We start from the raw sequence: 26,774 nt of genomic DNA, 5'->3' as shown, positions 1-26,774 counted from the left end.
AGAGATGTGCAGCACAGAGTCTGGCCTCTGGCCTTGGGCTGGTTTACCCTTGACAGATTATAGTTGACTTTGGAAAGGTTTGTCTGCATGCTTCCAACCTTGGTTTGCCCTGTTGGCAAAATAGGACCAATGTGTATCAATACCTCTTTATCTTTTAAGCTGACTCAGAAATTCCCCTGTCACAGTGGTGGTGTCGGATTTACCTTCCACAGAACTCTTATTTTCCCAGGGGGTGCAAGTTAATCTAAGTGGAGTGTACAGTAGAGCTACCATTGTGTACAACATGCTGTAATTGGGCTGATGGAGTCTCTTGACTGTGCTACTCAAGTTAAATAAACTCAAACAGCATCCTCTTGTTCAAGCCAGAGGTTTGAAATGTAGAAAGCTAAGGCTTTTCTTCTGGCTGTATTCTGAAATGGATCCAGAAGACAGCTTTTGATGGTTATTTAGCAAGCATGCTATCAAAGAAACATTCACACTTGGGTTGTCATCAGAGCCTGCTGAGTTTTAAGCTAGGAAATTGCTTGTACCAAGAAGGCAAAGGTTTGTTCAGCTTCAGTTTGTTTGAAGAAAAAGAAGAAACTGTTCTCACAGATATTAATGGAATAATATCAAATGTATGAGGAGGGACCTAGAAGCCATCTAGTGATGTTCTCCTAGTCCATGGCAGGAGATTGCCTAGGCTGAGGTGTGCCTGTATACAGCTCTATGTGGGCAGCATCTGCCTTCTTGCTCGTACAAAGCTCCAGCGTATTGGAAGGGGTAGGAAATACACCATAGATTTATTTTAATGGCTAAGGTGTTTATACCCTGCAGCTTCTGCTGGATTTATTTCCCCTGTAATGCAAATGCTTGGAGACAGCCCATGTCCTTTGAATAGTGGTAAGTGCAGCAGCTGAGAACACGCAAGGCAGCTCTTCATGAATATTTAGTCGAGAGAAGCAGAGAGAAGCAGGGAGAAGCCACAGCAGTGTTTAAGCAGCTAGCTGTAGGGGTTAATTAAATGCTGCCCATGCCTGACATACTGAAATCCCTCCTGCAGAAACGTGTGCAAAATAAGCAGAGTGAAAAACAAGCAGAAGGATGAGTTGTGCTGCCCTAACTCACACTGCTGTTTGCAAAGAGAGAAGTTAGCCCTTTCAAACTAAGGAAATGAAATGCTTTCAGCTGAAGCTTCCATCCTGATCCTGGTATCAACCAGCAGAGCCAGCTGGAAAGCTCTGCTGAAGAGCTGAATGAGCAATCTCCTTTCTCTTTTCAATTTCCCTTTCATGTTCTCTGCACTCTTCCCTCCACTCTTCCTGCTTAATGGTTAGCTAGAGGTTCCTTACCATTAGAGGTCTCAGGTAAAACTTCCCTCACACAGTCCTGGGACACAGAAGTTTGCTGCAGTCAGTGAGAAGTGAAGGGAGCTGCCCTGCAGGTTACAAGCTTTGGAACAGTCTAGGGAGAGCATAACTGCGTCCCAGTGAATCCTTTGGGACACATTGCTCCTGAGCCTTGTCCTTGCCATCATAAAGGTGAACCTTCTGTGTTAGACAGGAGAGCCCTCAGAGCTGGTGCTGAGCACCATCTGCCTTCATACCTGCTCCTGCACCGTTGTGGTTATGCTCAGCAGACATACATGTGTCTTTGCTAAAGCAGATGCATACATGTCACAGATGTTCGAATGGAAAATGAGACATCAGCAGAATCTTGAAATGTAATTAAAATGATGATCTTTCCTGGTTTGTGTTCAATTATTGAATAGCTTTCCATGGCCCTGCAGCTGAGGGGAGCCTTGCTTGTTCATTGGTTTAGCCTAATAAGCCTGAAGGGCTTTGAGTAAACATAGGTTCAAGGAGGGGAAATATCCTGATATTTGAAATCAGACAGAAAAAGCCTCATTAGAAAAGTTGTCAGAAGGTAAATGAATCAGACAGCCAGCAGTTTGATTGCCCAGGAGCCTGGTTCAAATACAAACTCTCTGACCAAGAATACATCAGGGTTTGTGTTGGCTAGAAAGAGGCAGCAGGCAAGATGGGAGCATGGTGCTTAGACATGTGGCACAGCACATTCAGCAGCTGCTCAGAGGAGCCAGCTGGCAGGAAACACACACAGAACGAATGAAAGGGAGGGTCCCTGAGCCTGGGGAGGACAGCAGTGCTCAGTGGTCTGAACAGGAGGGCTGGAGGAGGAGAGCATGGTAAGAGATGTTTTGGTGGGGGTGAGGACTGCTGAACCTTTGACTGACCGTGGGTGTATCTCACCTGGAAAGGAATAACTGGGGCTGGGCCTTGGAATTCCAGCCAGCTGGGTACAAGCCATCTAGTTCTGACACAGAGAGGAGCAGGACAGCCCTGGAGCTGGAAAGCAAGGGGCTGCCTGCTCTCTTCCTCTACACTTCATCTTAAAGAGGATCATTCTGATTCAAGCCCTGTCAGCATGTGATCTTTTTCTTTTAATCTTGAAAGTTTTGGAATCATGGGATGGTTTGGCTTGGAAGGGACCTTTAAAAGCATCTAGTCCAACCCCCCTGCAGGCAGCAGGGACATCCTCAGCTAAAGCAGGTTGCTCAGAGCCCCAAACAACCTGACCTGGAATGGTTCCAGGTTGTTGCAGTTCTTATAAGTGCCAAATAATGGTGTCAGTGACCTTGTTAGAAATATACCAATTACAAACAACCCTTCTGTAACAGTAGGACACTGATACAAGCTTCAGTTCTACGGGAAATTCTTGATGATTCTGGTGCCTCAGCATAGGTAGAGAAATACGAACTGCCCAGAAAGTCACTTCCAGTTACCTTGAGAGAAACGGTGCCGCGTTCGGAAAGCAGGGACACCTCTGCCTTCCTGCCAGGCAGCCACATTCCAGCCCACCCTGCAGCTGGGCAGATGTTAGCCAGCATGAAGTTGCCAGGTGCATACAGCATGGAGGGAAGGACCTTGTGCTGTGGTACACACGCAGCACAGCTCTTAGGCAGCGACACAGCTCTTAAGCAGCCACTCTGCTCCTGTGTTCAGCCACTCACTCAGTTGAAGCATTAAGAACAGTGGCAATAACAAAGCAAGTGGAGATACACTCATCCTGGTTTAGTTAAAACCAACCAGAACAGAACAATACAGATTAAAAGAAATTAGAATTTGATAGATTTCAAACCAGATGAAAAAGTATTTGGAGGTGTAGAAGGGGCAGGGTTTCCCACAGCAGAACTAGCCTGTTGAAGGAAGAATCATTTCAAAATCTGATTGAGATCATACCATTTAGTGTGAAAATGTCCCCTGAAGCTACTGGTTAGAGCCAACCTCATCTTAGGAAGGCTGAGGAGGGTGGTGCAGGTGGGGTAGGTGTGAGCAGTTCTGGGGGTATTCAAATGTCCTCCTGTAGCCAGAGCAGATGCCCAAGCTGGATCAGGCAGAAGCAGCCCAGCTGCCCCAGGAGAGTTCTGTGAGCCTGTGCTGCTGTGTAACAAATGTCACAGACTCCCAGGCTGGAGCAGGATGGAAATGCAGACAGCAGAAGCAAAGCTATTGGCTTGTTTGGAATGTAAGAATTGGTTTGTCTACTATACAAGAACCATCAATAACTTGTTCTGTTGTTTTAATTCCAGGGTGGTGATCCTAAGGAGACAACCTGTGTGTGTCTTAGCAGTGCAGTGTTAGATGTGAGCTGGTGTGGTTCTGTGAGCATGAAACTGCATTGGCACAGCAGAGAAATCTTTTACACTTGGGGAGAAAAGGAACTGGTGGGTTTTTTCCAGAGTGACTGCTACATTACTGAGCTTGGAGCAACCACTTCTCAAAACCTAAAGTAGCCTTTATTTGGAAAATTCTGGAAGTGCTGATCAGTTTAATTGCAGCAAAGCACAGCCTCAGGGTGGTGGCAGTATGTGGCGTTCATCTTCTTAAAGGGTCACTGCAATGTTTTGAAGTAAGGTCTCTGTGTCATGTAAGGAGGCAAGGTCTCTGTGGCAGGAGCCTCAGTGGCACTGGACATTCTCAGCTGAGAGCTGAAGCCCTGGATTTGTCTGCATGAGAAAGGAGATGGGAAGAGCAACGCAGAAGTAATGGATTCAGACCCATGGCATTAGTGTCTCCCAGGGTGCACAGCTGAGCTAATTGCTCAGGTTTGAGATAGCCAAGTGGTTTATGGAGTCTCATTTTGTGGGCAGCAGTCAATGCTGTGGATTTAATGGGATGGTTCATGTGAATGATGTTGATTTTGTGGACAAGTGTTTGAAGGACCAGAGCTGTATAACTGTTTTTAAACCCCCTTTTCTTGCTTGTGCTCCTGTCAAAGATCCAGTTCAGCTCCAAACGAGGACAATAAAGTAGGTTCCATGCTGCAATCCCCTGCGTCCTGGTCAGGTATGACTTTGCTCACATTCCTGCAGTCCCAGCTCAGTATCTTGACTGACACAGATGGGCCAGTCCTTAGAGAGCTGATAGCTACCAACCCTGTTATTTCCTCTCCACCTGGAATAGCTCCCATCAGCGTGACTGCAGAGAAGGAGCTGCACGAGGCACTGTGAGAAGAACGCTCCTCTTACACTCGACACCAAGCTCTGTTCCTGTGCCAGGACACATGGCAAAGCCCCTGCAGTCACTTCATTTAAAACCCATGCAGTTCTTGTGTTTTAAGGTTCCATATGGTCCAGGAATGCCTGGAGAGCAGCATCCTGCAACAGGAGAAACCGAAACATCAGCCCAGCTGAAAGAACCACATCAAGGTTTCCATGGGCTGTGACAAGCAGGTGTTGCCCTGGCCAAGGCTGCTGCTTGTGTTATTGCTGAGATGTTTCACTGCAGGGAAAAAAACAAACAACAAATTTGTGCTGTTAAAAGCAGAGTTGCAGTGGCTTTCTTGAGTCTATGGCATGGCTGTTCAAAGATAGAGTGTCCTGCTCCTTGTTTTATGGTCAGATGCTGTCAGGTGTTTTGTTCACTAAAACTCCTTGTGCCACTATAGCATTGAATCTCCAAGCAGCTGGTCATAGAACCACAGAATGCTCTGGGTTGGAAGGGACCTCCAAAGCTCATCCAGTCCAACCCCCTGCAGTCAGCAGGGACATCTTCCACTGGATCAGGTTGCCCAGAGCCCTCTCCAGCCTCACCTTGAGTAACTCCTGGGATGGAGCCTCAACCACCTCCCTGGGCAACCTGTGCCAGTGTTCCACCACCCTCCTGCTGCAGAACTTTTTCCTAACATGGAAGTGGTTCCAGAAGACTACAGACCAGTGAGCCTCACCTCCATCCCTGGGAAAATGGTGGAGCAGCTCATTCTGAAGCTCATCTCTAGGCACTGGGAAGAGAAGATGATGATCAGGAGCAGTCAGCATGGATTCACCCAGGGGAAATCCTGCTTGGCTAATCTGACAGCACTCTGTGATGTAAGTGAATGGGGAGATGCAGGCAGAGCAGTGGATGCAGGCTACCTTGACCTTAGTAAGGCTTTTGACATTGTCTCCAAGAAGGCCAGTGGGACCCTGAGGTGCATTCAGAGGAGTGTGTCCTGCAGATCCTTCCCCTCTACTCTGCCCTGGTTCGACCACACCTGGAATATGGCTTCCAGTTCTGGGCTCCCCAGTTCAAGAGGGACAGGGATCTGCTGGAGAGAGTCCCAGGAAGGACTACAAGGATGATGAAGGGTCTGAGCACTGCCTGATGAGGAGAGGCTGAGAGCCCTGGGGCTGTTCAGTCTGAGAGGAGAAGACTGAGAGGGATCTAATAAATGTTTATAAATATTGGAGGGCTGAGTGTCAAGAGGCAGGGCACAGGGACAGGCTCTGCTCAGGTGTACCCTGGGATATGGCAAGGGGATATAAACTCCAGCACAGGAGGTTCCACCTCAACATGAGGAGGAACTTCTTCACTGTGAGGGTGACAGAGCACTGGAACAGGCTCCTCAGAGAGGTTGTGGAGTAGTCTTCTTGGAGACTTTCAAAACCCATCTGGATGTGTTCCTGTGTGACCTGCACTAGATTTCATGGTCCTGCTCTGGCAGGGGGGTTGGACTCAATGATCTTTGAAGTTCCCTTCCAACCCCGAACATCCTGTGATCCTGTAATGTAAATCTGCTCTGCTCTAGTCTGAAGCCATTGCCCCTGGTTCTGTCCCTGCAGGCCTTTGCAAACAGTCTCTCTGCAGCCTTCTTGTAGCCCCTTCAGGTACTGGAAGGTTGCTATTAGGTCTCCCTGGAGCCTTCTCTTCTCCAGGGTGAGCACCCCCAGCTGAAAAGACTGGATGACACACTTAGTGCCATGGTTTAGTTGATTAGATAGGGTTGGGTTATAGGTTGGACTTGATGATCTTGGAGGTCTCTTCCAACCTGGTTGATTCTGTGATTCTTTAAGCTCCCTCAGCCTGTCCCCATAGCAGAGCTGCTCCAACCCCCTGTGCATTTTCATGGCTGTCCTCTGGACCCACTGCATCAGGTCCAGGTCCTTCCTGTGTTGAGGGCTCCAGAGCTGGACACAGCCCTGTGGGTGAGGTCTCTGCAGAGCAGAGGGGCAGGATGCCCTCTCTCTATCTCTGGCCACACTGCTTTGGGTGCAGCCCAGGCTGCCATTGGTCTTTTAAAGGCTATTCAATATTGCACTCACTGAGGATTATCTCTACAGCAAAATCTGACTTACATGAATTGAATACTTTTAAACTGATCCTTAATAAGAGCATTTCTAGATTGGTGTAGCATTGGAAGCTTACTGTGCAGCAGTTTTATAACCACATAAATAATCCTGAAAGTGTTAGAAGCAGTCACTATGGGTCCAGGCCTGCTGGTCGAGGCACATTCAGCATCTTGCTCCATTTCCAAGACAGCAATAGCAGAGTCCAATGGCACTGCTCCCCAGGCAGACATCCAGGAATCCTGGCTGCACAGCTCAACAATAAGGTCAGGTTTTGAAGATAAGGCTTTGAAAAAGGAGCTGGTGCTGTGGGGCGTGGCATGGCACCGTGAGTGCCCTCTCTGAGCACCAGCAGGGCTTCAGCAGAAGCAAGGACATCAGCACTGAGGGGCTGGGTGCAGCTGCCCTGCCAGCTGGCGATGGCCAGAGGCGAGCAGAAGGGTGCCCAGGGTTTGATTTACTGTGACCTGTTGTGGGTCCACCACCACATCCCCACATTTTCTCTTCAGCAGCAGTGACATTTATGCCAGCTTCTGACCACAGGCTGCTGTTACCAACAAGGGGAATAAGTTGAGGAACTGATGTTTATGTATTTATTAATAGCTGTGGCTTCACCTCCCTGTAGAGGACACAAAGGCTGTGCAGGCTGGGGGGGTTACCATCACAATGGGAATGGTCACAGAGTGTTTGAGAATTGCATTTGGAAAAGATACAGCCAAAAGTCACAGTCACACCCCACTGAGGAGAGGAAGGAACTTCCTGGGGACTTGGGAATGTGTCAAGCACTGACAACACTGTTGGCTGTTATGGGAATCCCTCCTTTTCCCCTTTTTTATCAGGGAATCCCCCTGAACTGCTCCAGCTGCTTGATCCAAGTGTGTGGTGGGGGAAGACACAAGGGAGAGCTTGCTCACTCCACAACTGACCTGGTTTTATGCAAAACCAATTCTAGTTTTGTCTCACAGCCCCAGGAGAGCATTTCCAAAGCTCAGACAATGGAAGTGGGTGCCAGGAACAGCTAAAATCTGTCCTCTGCCCAGACATTCCCCGGCATGGGGGATGTGTCTTACCGTGCCTGGCAGGGCGTGTGGCCTGGGGGAAGGGCTCATGTGAGTCTACTGACCCACAGCCCTGGGTGGGGGGAAGGGTCTCCCCCTGGCTCCCTCTATCCCAGCTTCTCTGCTTCCACCATCCCAGCTTTGCAGAGCAGGGAGGGCTTTGGCTGTACTGCCACAGCTGCTGGTGTGCAGAGGGTTCTGCAGCCCTGTTACAAGTGCTGTGGATGACTGCCTACTGCAACACCTTACTTACAGATCAGGGACAAAATTGCTCCCAAAAGAGCTTCTCCCGTGCCACAAATCACTCATATGACGGTTCCCTGAGTGCTTGGAGCTGGGAGGTGTGCAGAGGGATGTAGCTGTCCTTTGGCTGAGGCCAGCAGCCCAGGCTGAGGAGAGCATATTTCATGCAGAGAGACAAAGACCCAGCTGTGTTCAGGCAAGAACTGGATCTTATTCCAGACTGCAGCAGTGCAGTGAGATGATCTTACCTGTGTGGCAGCTTCATGATTTGACCTGGAAAAGTTCTTCCACCTCTCAGAGATGAAGAGAGTCTTGCAAGTGCAAGTGCTTCATGCATACACAGAGGTGATGCCAAGGGTTTCATTGCTCATCTTGAGTAAAGTGGCAAAAGCTGGTTGTGTGTAAGCAGAAGATGTGGAGAGGAGCGAGTGGCATTTATCTGCAGGGGAGAAGCAGCTGTTTCAAGAGTGGTTGTTAGCTTTATTGCAGTTTATTCACTGTGCCCAGAAAGAGCTGCAGGTACTGTGTTGTCTGAGCTGTTTCTGTGCAGCTCTGGTAGCTATGGCACATGTCTGTTAGCAACTGGAGAGGTTATTGGAATGATTCCAAGGAAGGTTTAGCCAAGAAGCAGCAGCCTGGGAGAGTCTGCTTGGCAAAAAAAAAAGTAGTAGAAAGAAAGAAAAGTCTTCCCTGAAGGCAGTCACAAACCAGCTCTTCCATCCCAACCATTCTCTAGCTCTGCCAAGGCTGGTGCTAACCTGTGGCCCTCAGCACCACACCTCTGCCTCTTTGTAACACCTCCAGGGATGGGGATTTAAGCACCTCCCTGGCAGCCTGTTCCAATGGGTGAGAAGCCTTGCAGTGAAGAAGTTTCTTCTCATATCCAACCTAATTGAGGCCATTTCCTCTCACCCTGTCACTTGTTACTAGAGGGAAGAGACCAACCCCCACCTGGCTCCAAGCTCCTTTCAGGGAGTTGTAGAGAGCCAGAAGGTCTCCCCTTAGCCCCCTCCAGCTTCCTCAGCCCTCAGTGAGAGCAGAAGGAAAGGTCTGTGCCAGGGGCAGACACTGAGACTTTTCAGCAATGTTCCAGCAGCTCCAGCTTGCCATTGACCTGAAGACCTGATCCTCTGTGTTCTCAAGGCTCTCAGTGATTTGTGTGGAGAGCAGGAATGACAAGAAGTGCATGGGGGAATGGTTAACCTTTCCTACAGGCACTCTGAACTCCTCAGAGAACAAAAATAGGCTCCATTAGACTTTAGATGAAGAACCTATTTTTAATGTCGCATTCTCGGGCCTTGCTTGAGACATGAAGTGATTCTGAGGTGACAGTTTCCTCCACTTCACTCCACAGGACTGCCGAGTTTCATTAGAGCTGCTGCTGCTGCGTGCTCGGTGGCTGGGTCGTGCTGGTTTGCGCACAGGCCGGGCAGGCTGCTGGCAGCGCCTCGGTGTGCCAGGGCACGGCTGGAGCGATCCAGGCTTGCTGAAGCACACTCACCGTGGGAAAGGACATTGGCTTGGGTGGCTGAAGAAATTATTTCTCATTTATTTTGCATCTGTGCCAGGTTAGTGATGAATGAATGGGGTTTGTCCCTGGCTGGGGATGTTTATGACGCTTGGCAAGGGTCGTAACAGCAAGACTGAGCCAAATGTGGTTTTGATTAAGGATTCTTGGGCAAAGGTTAGGAAGGGCCTTACAGTTCCCTCTGCTTCACATGAGGAATAATCATCTTTAGGGTTTGTGGGCCTCCAATGCTGTCACATGCTGTGGAGTGGATGTTGAGATTAAATGGTTTTCTAAAGATAGAAACACTGACACCATGCTGATAGTTCCCCTGCCCGTTTGCAGAGGCTGGCAGCGTCCTTGCACGTGACTGCCTCACAGCACCACCAGATTAAAGCCTGTCTGGCTGCTTTTATCCCTTTTTCTCCTCTGAGCCTTTAACATTGCATCTCCCTGTGGGATCCTTGGGTGGGCTATTTCTCTGCCCCCCTGTGGAGCGCTGGGTGGGCTTTGCTGGTGTCTGGTAGGGAGTTTGTAAGCTGGTCCTTCATCTGGGTCGAGGCAATCCCAGGCACAAATCCAGGCTGGGCAGGGACTGGCTGGAAAGTAGCCCTGAGAGACTTGGGGGTGCTGGTGGACAAAAAGCTCACCAGGAGCTCTCAGTGTGCACTTGCAGCCCACAAAGCCAATCAGATCCTGGGCTGCATCAGGAGAAGTGTGGCCAGCAGGTCGAGGGAGGTGATCCTCCCCCTCTGCTCAGCTCTGGGGAGACCCCACCTGGAGTACTGTGTCCAGTTCTGGAGCCCCTATTACAAGAGGGGCCTGGAGGTGCTGGAAGGTGTCCAGAGAAGGGCCAGGAGGATGATCAGAGAGCTGGAGCACCTCTCCTGTGAGGACAGACTGAAGGAGTTGGGGCTGTTCAGTCTGGAGAAGAGAAGGCTCCCAGGTGACCTAATTGTGGCCTTCCAGTATCTGAAGGGGGCTCCAAGAAGGCTGTGGAGGGACTGCTCAGGATCTCAGGCAGTGATAGGACTAGGGGGAATGGAATGAAGCTGGAGGTGGGGAGATCGAGGCTGGAGGTGAGGAGGAAGTTCTTCCCCATGAGAGTGGTGAAGCCCTGGAATGGGTTGTCCAGGGAGGTGGTCGAGGCCCCGACCCTGGAGGTGTTTAAGCCCAGGCTGGATGAGGCTCTGTCCAGCCTGATCTAGTGTGGGGTGTCCCTGCCCATGGCAGGGGGCTTGGAACTAGCTGATCCTTGTGGTCCCTTCCAACCCAGAATGAAACTATGAAACTATGAATCACACACTGTGATGCTTGCAGCGTAGTCAAACATACTTCAGATGGCTTGGTCTGCATCCCAAGGAAGGCACCATGGTGGAATTGCCTAACTGGAGTTTGGGCTGTGGTTCTGCAGAGACTCCAGCTGCAATGGGTGGCTGCAGAGTCCAGTCCTTGCTCCTGCACTGTACCCTTTCCTTTGTGCCATCTCTGCCTCTGATCCAGCACTGAGCTGCTTGGGCACACTGAGCTGGCAAGAGCCTTGCATGGCAACAGAAAGAGAAAGCTGGTTCATGCCAGCAAAGCTGGTGGAGGGAGGGATGAGAGCATGCAGGTGGGACCACAGGGGTACAGTGGGGGCTGTTCATTCTCTGATGGCTGCTGGACAAGCCCTGCAGTCCTCTCAGACCTGAGGCAAGCCAGGAGGATCACATCTCTGGAGGCCTCCCTGGTCAGAGGGGAGAGCTGGGCTTCTACAAGCCAGCAGCATGGTGGCTGCTCTGGTGGGCAGGGATCCACTCCTCCCCTGACAGAAGGCACTAAGAATTCTAGGTACCTAAGTACCTCTGCTGGTTGATCATTGCTTCCCTTCTCTCTGTCCCATCACAGTCACTGTAATAAGCTGCTCACCACCACCAAGTTCATTAAAGACAACTTAAAAAAGATCTTTCCCAGTGAATACTTCTCAGTTCACTGACCTGCTGCTTGCTCAGCACACCTCTGCTAGCATCTGCCAGCATCTACAAAAGCATCTGCAGAGAACAGAGCTGCACAGGGGCCAGTGGTTCTCAGCCCAGTTACTCTCTCTTTTATTCTCCTTCCTTTGTAAGGCAGTGAGATGTCATGGAATCATAGAATGGCTGGGGTGGGAAGGGGCCTCAGAGAGCACCTGTGTCTGAGATTGTGCCCTGCTTGAGTGTGGTGGGTCAATGCCCTTTCTGAAAACAAAGAGGGGAGGGCTTGCCAGTGCTTTGCCCTCCCTGCAGGGCGTTTTCCCCCTGGGAAACTGAGTCTGTTCCACTGCCCCCTCCCTGCCCAGCTACGGGATAAAAGGAAAGGCATTGGGGTCATGAGTTCTCCTTTGGGCTGCTGCCTCTCCTGGATGAGAGCTACTGCAGCTGCCCTCCTGCTCTTCTGCACGTGGTTGGGCCTGATCCTTCTCCCTGTTGCCTCTGTGCCTCTTCAGAGAGAGACTGGTTTTGTCTTATTCTTCTTTGTCCCCCTCCCATCCATCCTTGTTCCTTGCCCTTGTGAACCTTACCTGTTATTGAGATATATATATATTTATAGTTTTGTTTTGTTTTTGTTTGAAGAAAACTCCTTTCCCTTTTTTTCCCCTCTGTGTTGGGAGGGAGGAGGGGGGAGCAGCGGAGAGATTCTCAGCCTTGCCCCCATCTGAGCTCTTAACTCCCAGTTAAGGCTTAAACCACCACATTGAGTCAGGCTGAAACCCTCTGTCCTGTGTAATACAGCAAAAGAAAGGAAATGATTAAGGTGACAGCACCTGCTGGGGACTCCCCACATCATCAGCACAATGTTCCTCTTGTCCTGAACTGTTTGGGTTGACCTCATGCAGGTGTCTGGATTGGTTCACTGCTCTGGGTTAACTGACCACTGAAACCTTGAGCCTGTACAGACTGTGGTGGAGCTACAGCTTAGTGTGGCAGTTTAGGACTAAACACATTGGACCTGGAGATCTTTCTCTGTCCTGTCACTTGCTCTTATGTGACAAACCTGCAAAGAGAGGTCCTGACCACCTGTTCAGTGGCTCCTCCAGGGACTCTCTGATCCACAAAGATCACTTCCACTTGTGTAGAGGAGTCTGTGTGAGCTCAAGGCTGCTCTGTGGAGTGCTATAGTTTGAGGCAGCTTTATTTCAAACAGTTCATAGCCACTTGTTGCATGCTCTGAAGCAGCAAACTTCTCACAGCTGAGCTTGTCAGTTAAATACATCTTAGTGTGAAACATTCACAGCCAAGTCATCCTTCATCTTGTGGTACCTCAGGAGCTGAACTCTTCCATCTCTGGGTCTAGCAGCCAAGAAGGATGACAAAGGGATGTGTACCATAGCAAGCCTGGCTCTGGTTTGGGATTCAGTCATTTTAGGCAGGAGCATCACCTTTCTCTGAGCTTCTGGGCACACGAGGTTCGAAGGCTGCTGGCCTGCAGGGCCCTCTGGGGCGGTCATGTGTGCCTTTCAGCTGCACTGCACAAGTGGGCAGCTTGAGCTTTGTTAAGCTTTGCTCCAGATTTTCATAAAGAGTTTCTTAATTGGCTCTCAATTATCATAATGGTCAAGTAGAGCATGAAACAATCCGAGGCATGCCAATAAACAAAGGAACTGCTGCTGTTCTTCAGTGGTCTCCTTCCACAGAGCTGCATTTCAGGATACCTTCCTGGCCGGGGAGCACTGAGCAGGGAGTGAGCTCAGGTCACTGGGCACCCTGCAGTGCTCCAGCCAGGGCAGCAGTCTGCCAGCACACCCCAGTGTCCACCAAACTCAAGCAGCATTTCAGAGGTGCACAACAGCAGCACAAGGAACAACATGTATAAGCTGAAACCCAGGAAATTCCACCTCAACATGAGGAGAAACTTTACTGTGAGGGTGCTGGAGGCCTGGAGCAGGCTGCCCAGAGAGGCTGTGGAGTCTCCTGCTCTGGAGACATTCCAACCCCACCTGGATGTGTTCCTGTGTGACCTGCCCTGGGTGATGTTGCTCTGGCTGGGGGGTTGGACTGGATGACCTCTGGAGGCCCCTTCCAACCCCTACTATTCTGTGACTGTGGTAATATGGCAAGAGCTGAAGCCAGTGGGAGTGCATCAGCATGGGTTTGCCACAGACAAGGTGGAAAGATAGTACTGTGAGGTGTGAAAGCTGACCCAGATCACATCCCTCTGTGTCTAAGCTAAAGCTGCTCTGTGGGCAGATACTGGTTTAGGATGAACACAGTTTAGCTGTTCAGTAGCAGAAGTGTGGCATCCTCATGTTGCCATCAGCACACCAGTCTGGTCTGTCTTCTGCTCAAGCCTGAGGTGGCTTCAGCAATGCCTCAGTGTTCATTGCTGCACCTAGCACTGCTGTGTCTTGGCTTTTTTTCATCCCTTTTTTCTCCAGCCAGGGAGAAAACTCAGCCTGGTGGAAGTACAGAATGATCCCACCGTGAATTCCTTGTATCATGGCAGGAGGTCACCAGAGTGAATCATGCTGATGGTTGTGACAGGCTCGACAGCCTAAGAGAGAATGGCTGGGTTTAGATTCCCCACTGTTCGCTGCCAAGAGGAGATTCCCCACAGCAGATGTGTAGCTCAGCCACCTGCTAGGCTGCTCAGCTCATGGCTGAGCTGGGAGGGGATTCCCTGGAAACACCTCCTGCTGTCTTTATTGCCAGTGCTCACGGTACAGACCCATGCTTAAATTCAGCCCCTGGCCTCTCTCCTGCTTGAGAGGCACATTTTGTATCATAGCTGCCTGTGTATTCCTTATGTGAATGTGCTTAATGGCCTTTGCTTTGCATATCTAACTAAAATTCTTTTTACAACTCACTATGCTTTGTGATTCCAGAATAAACTGCAGGGGAAGTGCCATAGTGCACCCCTAAACACCAGTAGTACACCCCCAAATACCCCCTGACTGCTTCCTGCAGGCTATGTCTCTCTCACTGCTGAGATTTACCTTTCTGAGGGGGGTTAAGAGGCCACCTCTGCTTTGCATAGAGTACAAGATCTCCAGATGAGAATCTAGGTGAATGGAGGTGTTCTGCACAGAGCTGCCCCTAAGGGATGGACATGTGCGAGGTTTCTCTTCAGAGACTGTTCCATGTGCCAAGCTGTAATTCCATGAACCTTCCATGCTAGCTTTGGCCCAGAGGTTGGGCCTGGATTGCTGCTGTTCATTTTGGGCCTGTTCTTGCCACTGCCACTGTCCAAGCAGAGCTGATGCCCCTTGGAGCTGTACAGTTGTGCTCCTCCACGTGCACCGAGCTCCATGCGCTGCTGCTCTTCGCTCTTGCACTCTCTCAACGCTGAACTCCCTGCTGATTGCAGATGTGAACGTGCTGTCCGAGTAGAATGTGTGCAGCCTAGCATAGAGGTGTCTGCAGGGCCTAGGAGGGGGCAGGAGCCCCTCAGCTGTGTCTGTGCTTTTACTGCAGAAAACCAGGATGGATTTGTTGGTCACACTGCTGAGTCATCTGTCCTGGCCGGTGTACCTTGTCCTTCGTTTCCATGTCTGAAGTGCCTAATGTTTTCTTGTCAAGGAGGCAATGGTTTCACTGTTACAAGGTGTACTTAGACACTTGTTCTGTGATAGAATATTTTTGCAGTTTCTGTTTGGAAATAAAGACTTACTAAACATAGTTATGGGGGTTCTTCCCTTTTGGTTTGTTTTTCACTTCCTGAGTCTTAACACACACACATACTTCTTCTGAGACACAGCAGTGTGGAAAATGCCTTAGCCTGAGTCCTCTGCAGCAGCTTTAGCAACTGACAGTAGAAATGTGACCAACTCCTTCAAGTTAGGCCAGGCAAAATGCAAGCTCTGCCTGAAAACAGCCATGGTTTCAGCAGATCCAGATCCAGGCTGGGAGAGGAGTGGCTCCAGAACAGCCTGAAGGAGAAGGTCTTGTGGGTGCCAGGTGATGACAAACTCCCCAACAATGGTCCCTGGCAGCCCAGCAGGCAGCTGTGTGCTGAGCTGCAGCCAGAGCAGGGAGAGCAGCAGCACAGGGAGGGGATTCTGCCCCTCTGCTCTGCTCTGCTCAGCCCCCACCTGCAGCACTGCCTCCAGCTCTGGGGCCCCCAACACAAGAAGGACCTGGAGCTTATGGAGAGGGTCCAGAGGAGGCTACAAAGATGATCAGAGGGCTGAGAACCTCCCCTGTGGGGCCAGGCTGGGAGAGTTGGGCCTGTTCAGCCTGCAGAAGAGAAGGCTCCAGGGAGACCTTAGAGCAGCCTTCCAGTACCTGAAGGGGCTCCAGGAGAGCTGGGGAGGAACTTTGGACAAAGGCTTAGAGTGACAGGACAAGGGACAATGGATTGAAGCTTGAGGATGGGAAATTGAGACTGGACATGAGGAAGAAATTCTTTCCAGTGAGGGTGGGGAGACACTGGCACAGGTTGCCCAGGGAGGCTGTGGATGCCTCCTCCCTGGAGGTGTTCAAGAGCAGGTTGGATGAGGCCTTGAGCAACCTGGGCTGGTGGGGGGTGTCCCTGCCCAGGGCAGAGGGTTGGAACTGGATGAGTTTTAAGGTCATTTCCAGCCCAGCCTATTCCATTCCTCTCTGACTCTCTGGGCAGCTGAGGCAGTGCTGTATCTGTAGATATGGGGATGGTGCTTCAGCAGTGCCTTGAGGGCTTTCGTGTCCTTGTGTGGCAGCACAGTTAACTATCTGCTTCTGTGAATTCTAATGACTTGAAACATGCTTTTTAATTATTTATTGAAGGAAAAAACCCAAGCCAGGCAAAGGTACCAAACAGCTGCATTAAGCTGTTAAATTTGAGCCTCTAAAAAGAAGAGGACACTGAAGCAGTGGTGAGCTGGCCACGTGAAGCCACGCTGCTGAGAGTTCCCCTGCACAGCACCCACGCGGGTACGTGTCTGGCAGCTGTGTGCCCAGCAGACCTCCAGTGCTCCTGTGGCTCCGGTGGTTTTCTCCCTAAATGCAGGTTTTGATCACATACACTCCTACTTGGGGTGAGCAAATCTCAGGCAGATGGGTTCCAGGAAAACATTTTCCTGCAGAAGCTTTACTCTGGGCCAGAAGGAGGATGTTTGGCATCTGTGCTGCTTACTGTGACTGCTCAAAAGGGAAACTGGGCAGATCGGGTCCCAGAGGTCACAGTGTCACTAAGGTTGGAAGAGACCTCGAGGATCATCGAGTCCAACCTGGCACCACAGACCTCATGACTAGGCCATGGCTCCAAGTGCCACATCCAATCCCCTCTTGAACCCCTCCAGGGATGGGGACTCCACCACCTCCCTGGGCAGCACATCCCAATGACGAACAACTCTCTCGGTGAAGAACTTTCTCCTCACCTTCAGCCTAAACCTCCCCTGGCACAGCTTGAGACTGTGTCCTCTTGTTCTGGTGCTGGGTGCCCAGGAGAAGAGACCAACCCCCTCCTGGCTACAACCTCCCTTCAGGTAGTTGTAGAGAGCAATGAGGTCACCCCTGAGCCTCCTCTTCTCCAGGCTAAGCAACCCCAGCTCCCTCAGCCTCTCCTCACAGGGCTGTGCTCCAGACCTCTCCCCAGCCTTGTTGCCCTTCTCTGGACACCTTCAAGTGTTTTGATGTCCTTCTTAAACTGAGGGGCCCAGAACTGGACCCAGGACTCAAGGTGTGGCCTAGCCAATGCAGAGTACAGGGCACAGTGACTTCCCTGCTCCTGCTGGCCACACTATTCCTAATGCAGGCCAGGATGCCAGGTCCCTGCAGCTGCTTGGTGATGTGGACCTTCAGGTTCCTCTAGGGACTGAGCAAGTGTCTGATGTTTCTGCAGCCAGAGCAGAGAGATAGGAATGCAAGGGTTTATTTGCCTTTGTTGGAGCACCAAGCAGCTTCTGACCAAAGATTAAGATATGGATCTTTGTGGCCTCCCTCCTTCCCACAGAGATGACCCAAACCAAAGGGTGACAGCTGGAATTGCATAGCTGAGTGATGCAGATGCAAATGTGGCCTCCAAGGGAGCAGCTTCTAAAGCAGAAGTGTGGTGTCTGATGTGGAGCCAAAGTGCCTTAGAATGAGCACAGCCACCTCGGGTAGTCAGCAGCTGCCCAGCTGAGTGCTGAAGGAGCTGCTTGGTCCAGGCACAGCAGTGAGTGCTGCCCCAGGCAGAGCACTGCCATTGCCTCGTCCCTTCCTTAGCAGCCTGAGAAAAGCTGGCTGGGCCAGAAGGGAGCAGCAGGAAAGCAGCCATGTGATGAGCCTGTGCCTGTCAGAGCTGTGGCACCTCCAGGTCACAGCAAGCACACGCTAGGGACACAGCATCTCCCATGAAGATGGCATGCTGCTGAGGCAAGCACAGGATCACTGCTGTTGGAAGGGACTGAGAAAGAATTTTCACAGAAGCAGAGAATTGTCCAAGACTGGGTTAGGTTTTCCTCCTGCCTCAAAATACTGATAGGCAAAAAGAGTCATCTGAGGCCTTTGCAGCACAAGGGCCTGGAGTTAGTCCAGGAGTAAAGAAAGGCCAAAGCCATGCATGGCAGAAAGACATGGCATTGGGCTGGGGGAGAGGGGTCATGGCCACATCACAGCCAGCTGCTGGGAAAAAAGAGACATATGGGCTGAGAAGGAGCATCAGCAGTTGATGCAAAGAGGGGAGACTGCCTGCTCAAGGATCCCAGGGTGCTCTGTTCTGGTATCTGACTGTTCCATCAGAGCCTTAGCTTGCCTCTTCCATCCTGTATCAAGTGTCTGTGCCATCCTCTTTCTGCAGCCAGAGCCAATTAATAGTGAGCAGGAGTGTTAAGGTCTCCCACCCTGTGCAGCCTGATAGATGGGAATGTCTGGCTAATGGAGATGCCATCATTACAGCATTAGCTCTGGAGTTTATGAATGCAGAAGAAACTCTTTTATCATCAAAGTGAAGAAAGAGAGAGCCAGCGAGGAGCAGATTGAGGCTTCTGTCTTCTGCAGCACAGGGAAGTGAATTAATCCAGAAGCTCACAGCCTGCCACTGTCATTAGAGGAAGAGATGCTGGGTGTGCTGGGAAAAAAAGATAGAATGATTAGCTGTGGAATGACTTTCATCTCTGCAATTGCTTTATTAGTTATTTTGGGAGACTTTCAGAGCAAAATAATCTGACAGAATTCTATGCACATTGCTGCTTGTGTGGCTCCAGACCTGCAGGGACCTGAGCAACCCTGGGCCAGCTTTTCACCTCCTCTGTAGATGTGGAAATGCCTCTTGTGTTGTGTGTGGAGCTGCAGCACAGTCAGCAAGGGGCCCTGCCTTCAAATTGCTCTGGAGCTGATGCCTGGCCTGGAGCAACATGCAGCTCTGCTGTGAGCCAGGACAGGACCCCAGGAGTGGGCTGTGGCCCCCTGATTTCTGGCAGAGCAGGGGCACAGCTCCTGCCTGGGGGCTGCTTCTGAGCCACAGCCAGACCTGTCAGCAGCTGGGTGCTTGGGACTCTGCCAGAAGGGACAAATGGGTCTGGATCACCCACAGGAGAGGAAGGGGTGGAGCTGGGTGGCATGCTGCCTTGGATGTTGAGATAAAAGAGGAGCAAAAGGACTGTAACCCTAGCTGGATTTTAAATGAACTGGTTCTGCCCAAGGACAGAGTTGTTAGCTCTCAGGAATGCTTTCCAAGCTGCATCCACAGAAGACAATGATGTTCCCCAAGGCACTGGAGTAGAAGAGACAACATGCTGTATACCCTGGGTATGCTCATGCATGAAGACACACTGTGAAGGGAAGAGGAGGAGGTGAGCTCATAGGGTGGTAGAGAGAGCAAACTCAAATTGGGAACACACAGCACCAGTCAAAGGCTGGTGTAAAACAGCTTCCTTTCACAAAGCCATGTAAACCAACTTCCTTTTGCAATGCTGAGGCACTGGATGGAGTGGGAGGCAGATCTAGAAGCTGTCACACAGGTCTGCTGCTGTCCTTGGGCGTCTCACCTTGCTGTGAAGCCAAGTGAGGCAGCAGAAGGAAACAGCCTGAGATTCATCTTGCCAACCACACTGTCCTCTTCAAGACAGGGTGACTTGTAGGCTAAGCCCCATGGCCCAGGAGCACAGGATGCTACTTCACAGTCAGGGAAGTTTCTCCATCATAAACAGCTCCACTCCAGTCCTGTCACTCCTGTCCTACCCTTTCCCTGGCTACACTGCAAGGTTTTCGAGCTGTGCTGTAATCACAGAGCTCTGAACTCACCTGGCCCTGCTCACTGCTGCAATACAGACAGTCATTTCCAGGATGAAATCTCTTTTTCTGAATATATTTAACATCTTTCAGAAGAGCCTAAAATAGAAACTCCAAGAACATTAACTTCGAGCACTTTTCAAGTTCATCTTGCAGTGAAGTGACAACTGAGGTGTGCCTTGGAGTAATTATACTGATTGTGTTTTGTGTGCTCTGCAGGAGCTGAATGATTTGCTGAGGATATTAATTTCAAGAGTCAGACAGCTGAGATGGAAGATCACTGCAAAGTGACCTCAGACCAGGGGAGACAAAAACAGCAAGGCAGTTCAGGAGGAGTGGCTCCTGAGCTGGGCGATGGGGTCAGGGAGCAGTGTGGTGCCCCAGTAATCCATGAGGAATTAGTTGGGGACCTGCTGAGCCACTTGGACACTCACAAGTCCATGGGACCGGATGGGATCCATCCTAGGGTGCTGAGAGAGCTGGCAGATGAGCTGGCCAAGCCTCTCTCCATCATTTTCCTCCAGCCCTGGCTCACTGGAGAGGTCCCAGATGACTGAAACTGGCCAATGCGGTCCCCATCCATAAGAAAGGTCGGATGGACAACCTGGAAACTCCAGGCCTGGCAGCCTGACCTCAGTACCAGGGAAAGTGATGGAGCAGATTATCCTGGGGGCAGTAACTGCACCTGAAGCATGGCCAAGGGCTCAGGTCCAGCCAGCATGGATTTAGGAAGGGCAGGTCCTGCCTGACCAACCTGAGCTCCTTCTATGCCCAGGTGACTGCCTGGTGGATGTGGGGCAGGCTGTGGATGTGGTCTGCCTGGACTCCAGCAAGGCCTTTGACACCATCCCCCACAGCAAACTCCTGGCCAAGCTGTCAGCCCCTGGCTTGGACAGCAGCACTCTGAGCTGGGTTAGGAACTGGCTGGAGGCTGAGCCCAGAGAGTGGTGGTGAATGGTGCCACAGCCAGCTGGCAGCCAGGCACCAGTGGTGTGCCCCAGGGAGCAGTGCTGGGCCCTGTGCTCTTTAACATCTTCATTGATGATCTGGATGAGGGGATTGAGTCAGTCATCAGCAAGTTTGCAGCTGACACCAAGCTGGGGGCAGATGTTGGTCAGTTAGAGGGCTGAAGGGCTCTGCAGAGGGACCTCGACCGACTGGACAGATGGGCAGAGGCCAACAGGATGGCATTCAACAAGTCCAAGTGCCAGGGGCTGCACTTTGGCCACAGCAACCCCATGCAGAGCTACAGGCTGGGGTCAGAGTGGCTGAGAGCAGCCAAACAGAGAGGGACCTGGGGGTGCTGATTGACAGCCACCTGAATATGAGCCAGCAGTGTGCCCAGGTGGCCAGGAGGGCCAATAGCATCCTGGCCTGCATTAGGAATAGTGTGGCCAGCAGGAGCAGGGAGGTCATTGTACCCTGTGCTCAGCACTGCTTAGGCCACACCTTGAGTCCTGTGTCCAGTTCTGGGCCCCTCAGTTTAAGAAGGACATTGAGAGACTTGAAGGTGTCCAGAGAAGGGCAACAAAGCTGGGGAGAGGCCTTGAGCACAGCCCTGTGAGGAGAGGCTGAGGGAGCTGGGGTTGCTTAGCCTGGAGAAGAGGAGGCTCAGGGGAGACCTCATTGCCCTCTCCAACTCCCTGAAGGGAGGTTGTAGCCAGGTGGGGGTTGGTCTCTTCTCCCAGGCACCCAGCACCAGAACAAGAGGACACAGTCTCAAGCTGTGCCAGGGGAGGTTTAGACTCGAGGTGAGGAGAAAGTTCTTCACCAAGAGAGTCATTCATCATTGGAATGTGCTGCCCAGGGCGGTGGTGGAGTCCCCATCCCTGGAGGTGTTCAAGAGGGGATTGGATGTGGCACTTGGTGCCATGGTCTAGCCATGAGGTCTGTGGTGACAGCTTGGACTCAATGATCCTCGAGGTCTCTTCCAACCTTAATGATTCAGTGATACTGTGGTACTGTGAATGTGGCCCGGTGCAGAGTTCGGCGCTGTGTAGTCTATCAGTGAGCTGAAGTAAAAGCACTTGGACACCAAAGGTGATCTCCATGCAACTGAGTGCAGCTCAGCAGCTCAAAAAGTCTTCACTGCAGGTTTTCTTTATGGCCTGTGGAGAGGAGTGGGGGATGAATCACCTGGCTGGTTTAGGTGTTTAGGCTTGGGTGTGAAATCACGGCCTGGATTCCCTAGCCGGTAAGCGAGTGCAGGGCGACTGGCTGGGCCATGCAGTGCAATGCTCCACCCCAAGGGACTGCAGTGCTGCTGAGGGGCAGGTAAAAGCCCAGACTGAGCTCCCATCTACCTCATTCACACAAAGTCTTGTCTGCAGCCTGATGATCCTGCAGCCTGATGTGGCTTTCTGCTTGGTGAGCAGGGCAGTCGTAGGTAAGGAGCTGTCTGTGTAGCGTCACTAACAGGTGAGGGCAGGTTGGAGAGGGTTCTCTGGAAACACATGTGCTATAGTGAGCTTAATTCCATTGATCTCTAAAACAATTTTCACAGTCACAAGAAGTTACTGAGGATGGCAAAGCTCTTTAGCAGTTCAGTGTTGAAAGCAGCATTGGGTCTGCATACTCGAGCTGGTGTGCAGCCCTGGGTAGACACATTCAAAGCAGTTCAGTCCCACTGTACCTTGGCTCTAGCTCAGTTCAGCAGCCTAGCAGGGCCAGGAAAACTGCTTGGCCTTAGGGATTATCACTGCTTCAGCTGGTTAAATTCACTAGCAAGACATAAAGTGACTGTGGGTCTGAGGGGCTTTGGGAGCCGAGGGCTTCTTATCTGAGAGAACCAAACCCCAGAGGTACCTAACAGCCAGCTCAGGGTAGCACAGCATTAAGGTGAGGTTGTCATGAAGCCTGACTGGGCAGCCTCTGCCTTGTTTCTGCATATCTGGGCTCAGAGAAAGAAGCAAAAAGCAGGAACAGAAGTGTGATTCTGTCCTAAGAGGACCCTCCCCACTCAGCCCTTTCCACACAGCTTCATCTGTGGTTTCCCAGAAAAAGCAACAAACTTCAGCTTCACTGAAGTGCTGGCTTGGCCAAGAGGCAATGTTCTGGAGGATCTGGTCCAGATCATGGTCATCGCTGCTGCTGACTCATGGACTTCATGGGACAGCACAGGCAGTCCCTGAGCAGAAGGCCCTTGGCTTGAAGGGCTCTGAGCACATCTCTGAGGATCCTTGATCCCTTGTGGTTTTGGCCACTAAAGCTCAGCCTGGCCCAGGCTAGCCATCTGGGCTGATACTGCCTTCTTCTGTGCTCAGTGGACTGTTGGAAATGAGCCCTTTATCCCATCCACTACTGTACCCCAGCTCAAGAGAGAAATCTGCTGGAGAGAGTCCAACAGAGAGCTACCAGGGCTGTTTAGTCTGGAGAGAAGGCTGAGAGGGATCTGATCAATGTCTATCAGTGTCTGAGGGCTGGGGGTCAGGATGAAGGAGCCAGGCTCTGCTCAGTGGTGTCCAGTGACAGGACAAGGAACAAGCTGGAACTCGGGGTTCAGCCTCAACATGAGGAGACACTTCTTAGGTGTGAGGCTGCTGGAGGCCTGGAGCAGGCTGCCCAGAGAGGTTGTGGAGTCTCCTGCTCTGGAGACTTTGAGAACCTGCCTGGATGTGCTCCTGTGAGACCTGCCCTGGGTGACCCTGCTCTGGCAGGGAGGCTGGACTTGATGATATCTGGAGGTCCCTTCCAATCCCTAACATTCTGTGATTCTGTGCTGTTATGCCCCCAGTGACTGCAGGGAGCCAGCTAGAAGGAGAGGTTTAGGGTTTTGGCAGTTGGAGTGAAGGAAAAGGCCCCCAGGGTGGTTAAGGTGACATCCTTGCATGGCATCAATAACTGCAGCAGGACTCCAGCCTCTGCAGGACAGGCACCATCCACAGGTCTTTTGGGACAGAACAGCTGCTGACCAAGTTGTGATCATCAGGAATCTTTTATCTTGCTGCTTGCCACACACCTGGAGATGGGCCAGAGTTTGCAGTTGGGAGGGAAGGCTGCCTCCACACACTCTCCATGTGGTGAGAGTACAGAGCAGTCCCTTGATTTCTCTAGGATCAAGCACTACCTGTCTTCAGAAAGGGGAGAGCAGTGCTTGGTCCTCTCCCAGTAGTGTGTGATGGGGGAAAAGAGATCAACCTGAGCTCCCTTCTGTGTTCTGTATGATGGAGACCCCGCCTGAACTGCAGAGAACAGCTTTCCCTCTGCCTAGAAACCGCAGCTCAGCTCTTGCTGCTGTTTCACAGCTTGGCCATGGCACAAAGCCCAGCTGGGCAGTTGGGCTGTGCAGCACCACGACAGAATTTACAAAGCAGAGACAGGAAACAAATCCAAAGAACAAGGAGAGAAGCTAACAGTTTTAACCAGCCTGCACTTCCTTACTGTTTCATTTAAACCAGGGCTGCTCTGTCCCTCCTGGGGCACACCCCCCCATCTCCAAGGAGCCCAAACACCCTGCAAAATTAAGAAATGAGCTATTTATTGCTGTGCCTGGCACTTGAGGGTGCTCTACACCTGTGAGCTCTGCACTGCCTACATTTAGAAGCAATTTTTCTAAATGTCAAGTGTTCATTACATGAAAAAACCATTTGGGGTGTGGAGCAGGTCCCTGCTGGTAGGTGGTGCATAGGGGAAAGGCTTTCTGGATGAGCACAAATAACACTGGAGAGATGGAAAGCAAATCCTCTGTTTGAAATTTGCTCTGTGCACACGGGCAGGAGGCTGAACAAAGGCAGAAGGCCTTCCCAGCTCTTGCTTTGGCTCATGCATTAAACAGGAGTTGCCCAACCCTTTTATTCCCAGGCCTACACCCATCCCTCTTTTCTGGGTCCTGTGCCATTTCTGCTACCTCTGCTTAGGCTGCTGCTGGCTCAGCCCCTTAACAGCTCCAGCCCTGCAGCAAGTGTCCATGGAGGGTGTTACCCACAGAATTCCTTACCCAGTGTCTCCAGCACTCCTAAAAGTGCTGGCTCCAGCTGGACCTGATCATAGAATCATAGAACCAATAAGTTGGAAAAGACCTCAAAGATCATCAAGTCCAACCTGCTGACACAGGACACACTGTGAGGAGCCTGTGATGCTCACTGTTTTGCTTGGGACTTGCCAGACTCAGCTCAGGGTGGCTTTTGTTCTTTCCTAACCATGTCTGTGTGCTCAGACAGTGTCTCTCTGTTCCTCACAGGTTGCTTGCCCTGGTTCCCCCTGGCAGTTCATTTTTCAGTCTGAGTTTTGGCAGAAACTCCTTGCTAATCCACACAGACCTTCAGGCATTTCTGGTTGAATTTCTGCTCTTTGGGATCAGCTATTGTTGAGCACAGAGGTGACTGAATATCAGCTTTCTTGAACCCCTCTTCCCTTTAGGGTCTCACAGTATCACAGTATCACCAAGTTTGGAAGAGACCTCGACGATCATCCAGTCCAACCTGTCACCCAGCAACTCATAACTACTAAACCATGGCTCCAAGTGCCACATCCAATCCCCTCCTGAACACCTCCAGGGATGGGGACTCCACCACCTCCCTGGGCAGCACATTCCAGCAGCTAACAACTCTCTCTGGGAAGAACTTTCTCCTCACCTCCAGCCTAAACCTCCCCTGGCACAGCTTGAGACTGTGTCCTCTTGTTCTGGTGCTGGGTGCTAGAGAGAAAAGACCAACCCCCACTTGGCTACAACCTCCCTTCAGGTAGTTGTAGAGGGTAATGAGGTCACCCCTGAGCCTCCTCTTCTCCAGGCTAAACAACCCCAGCTCCCTCAGCCTCTCCTCACAGGGCTGTGCTCAAGGTCTCTCCCCAGCCTTGTTGCCCTTCTCTGGACACCTTCAAGTGTTTTGATGTCCTTCTTAAACTGAGGAGCCCAGAACTGGACACAGGACTCAAGGTGTGACCTAACCAGTGCTGAGCACAGGGCACAATGACCTCCCTGCTCCTGCTGGCCACACTCTGCCTGCTGCAGGCCAGGATGCCCTTGGCCCTCTTGGCCACCTGGGCACACTGCTGGCTCATATTCAGCTGCTGTCAACCACTACCCCCAGGTCCCTCTCTGCCTGGCAGCTCTCAGCCACTCTGACCCCAGCCTGTAGCTCTGCCTGGGGTTGTTGTGGCCAAAGTGCAGCCCCTGGCACTTGGACTTGTTGAATGCCATCCTCTTGGACTCTGCCCGTCTGTCCAGCCGGTCAAGGTCCCTCTGCAGAGCTCTCCTACCCTCTAACACATCAACTCCTGCCCCCAGCTTGCTGTCATCTGCAAATTTACTGCTGATGGACTCAATGCCCTCATCCAGATCATCAATAAAGATATTGAACAGGCTGGGGCCCATCACTGATCCCTGGGGCACAGCACTGGTGCCTGGCTGCCAGCTGGCTGTGGCACCATTCACCACCACTCTCTGGGCTCAGCCTCCAGCCAGTTCCTAACCCAGCTCAGAGAGCTGCTGTCCAAGCCAGGGGCTGACAGCTTGGCCAGGAGTTTGCTGTGGGGGACAGTGTCAAAGGCCTTGCTGGAGTCCAGGCAGACCACATCCACAGCCTGCCCCACATCCACCAGGTCCTGTTCCATGGGACTCTTTCAAGCAGAAAGAGGCCAAATTCTTCTCTGCTAAAGGCCAGGCTTGAGATCTTGGTTTCTCCCTGTCTCTCTCCTCTCAGAATCCTGAACTCCACCATCTCTTGGTCACTGCAAGCAGAGCAGTGACCTTTGACTTGCACATCCCCATTGAAGCTTTCCTTGTTTACGTGTGGGGTCTGGCACAGCACCTCTCCTTGCTGGCTCCCCTGTCACCTGAGTTAGGAAGCTGTCATCAATGCTCTCCAGGAGCTTCCAAGGCTGTGTTCTCCCTCCAGCAGGTACTGGTGTGGTTAAAGCCCACCATAAGGACCAGAGACAGAGGACATGAGGCTACCTTCATCTGTCTGCCAGAGGTCTCTTCTACTTGTTCAGAGCAACCAACCTTTATGTCAGGCACCTCCTTCCCCATGGAGGTGATCTGATGCTCTGGGTCTGCCCCAGGCCTCATCCCACATCATCCTACCCTGGCTGGGGCAGGTGGAATGTGCCCTGGATAGGGAGGCCCTGTCCTGCCAGCCTGTGTGCTGTCATCTGATGACATCATAAGTCAAGGCTTGTGGACAGGAGCCCTGTGTTTTATTGTCCTGTGTAATGAAGCTGGAGGGAAGATGCTTTAGCTTTTGTTTGCAAGCTGTTCTCCATGTCTGAAGAGA

At 51.5% G+C, this 26,774-nt stretch overlaps 1 protein-coding gene across 6 annotated transcripts in view; it reads left to right on the top strand.

Moving 5' to 3' along the window:
* The window catches only part of ST8SIA6 (ST8 alpha-N-acetyl-neuraminide alpha-2,8-sialyltransferase 6), a 92,100-nt gene that overhangs the window by 41,728 nt on the left and 23,598 nt on the right, over nucleotides 1-26,774 (top strand). For 3 of the 6 annotated variants that reach the window (XM_068146400.1, XM_068146399.1, XM_068146395.1), the window contains one exon: nucleotides 3,590-4,327. The exons of 2 other annotated variants lie outside the window; for them this stretch is intronic. The gene's annotated coding sequence lies outside the window, so the exon portion shown is untranslated. Of the gene's footprint in view, nucleotides 1-3,589; nucleotides 4,328-9,259; nucleotides 10,166-26,774 lie in introns of those variants that run through there. One more of the 6 variants, XM_068146396.1, reaches the window with a different exon arrangement.

This window comes from Melanerpes formicivorus, unplaced genomic scaffold, assembly GCF_026170545.1.
Source record: "Melanerpes formicivorus ecotype bairdi unplaced genomic scaffold, bMelFor1.0.p_v2 SCAF_13, whole genome shotgun sequence".
Taxonomy (NCBI): domain Eukaryota; kingdom Metazoa; phylum Chordata; class Aves; order Piciformes; family Picidae; genus Melanerpes; species Melanerpes formicivorus.
The sequence above is the reverse complement of the archived record's forward strand: the minus strand, read 5'-3'. Positions and strand labels throughout refer to the sequence as shown.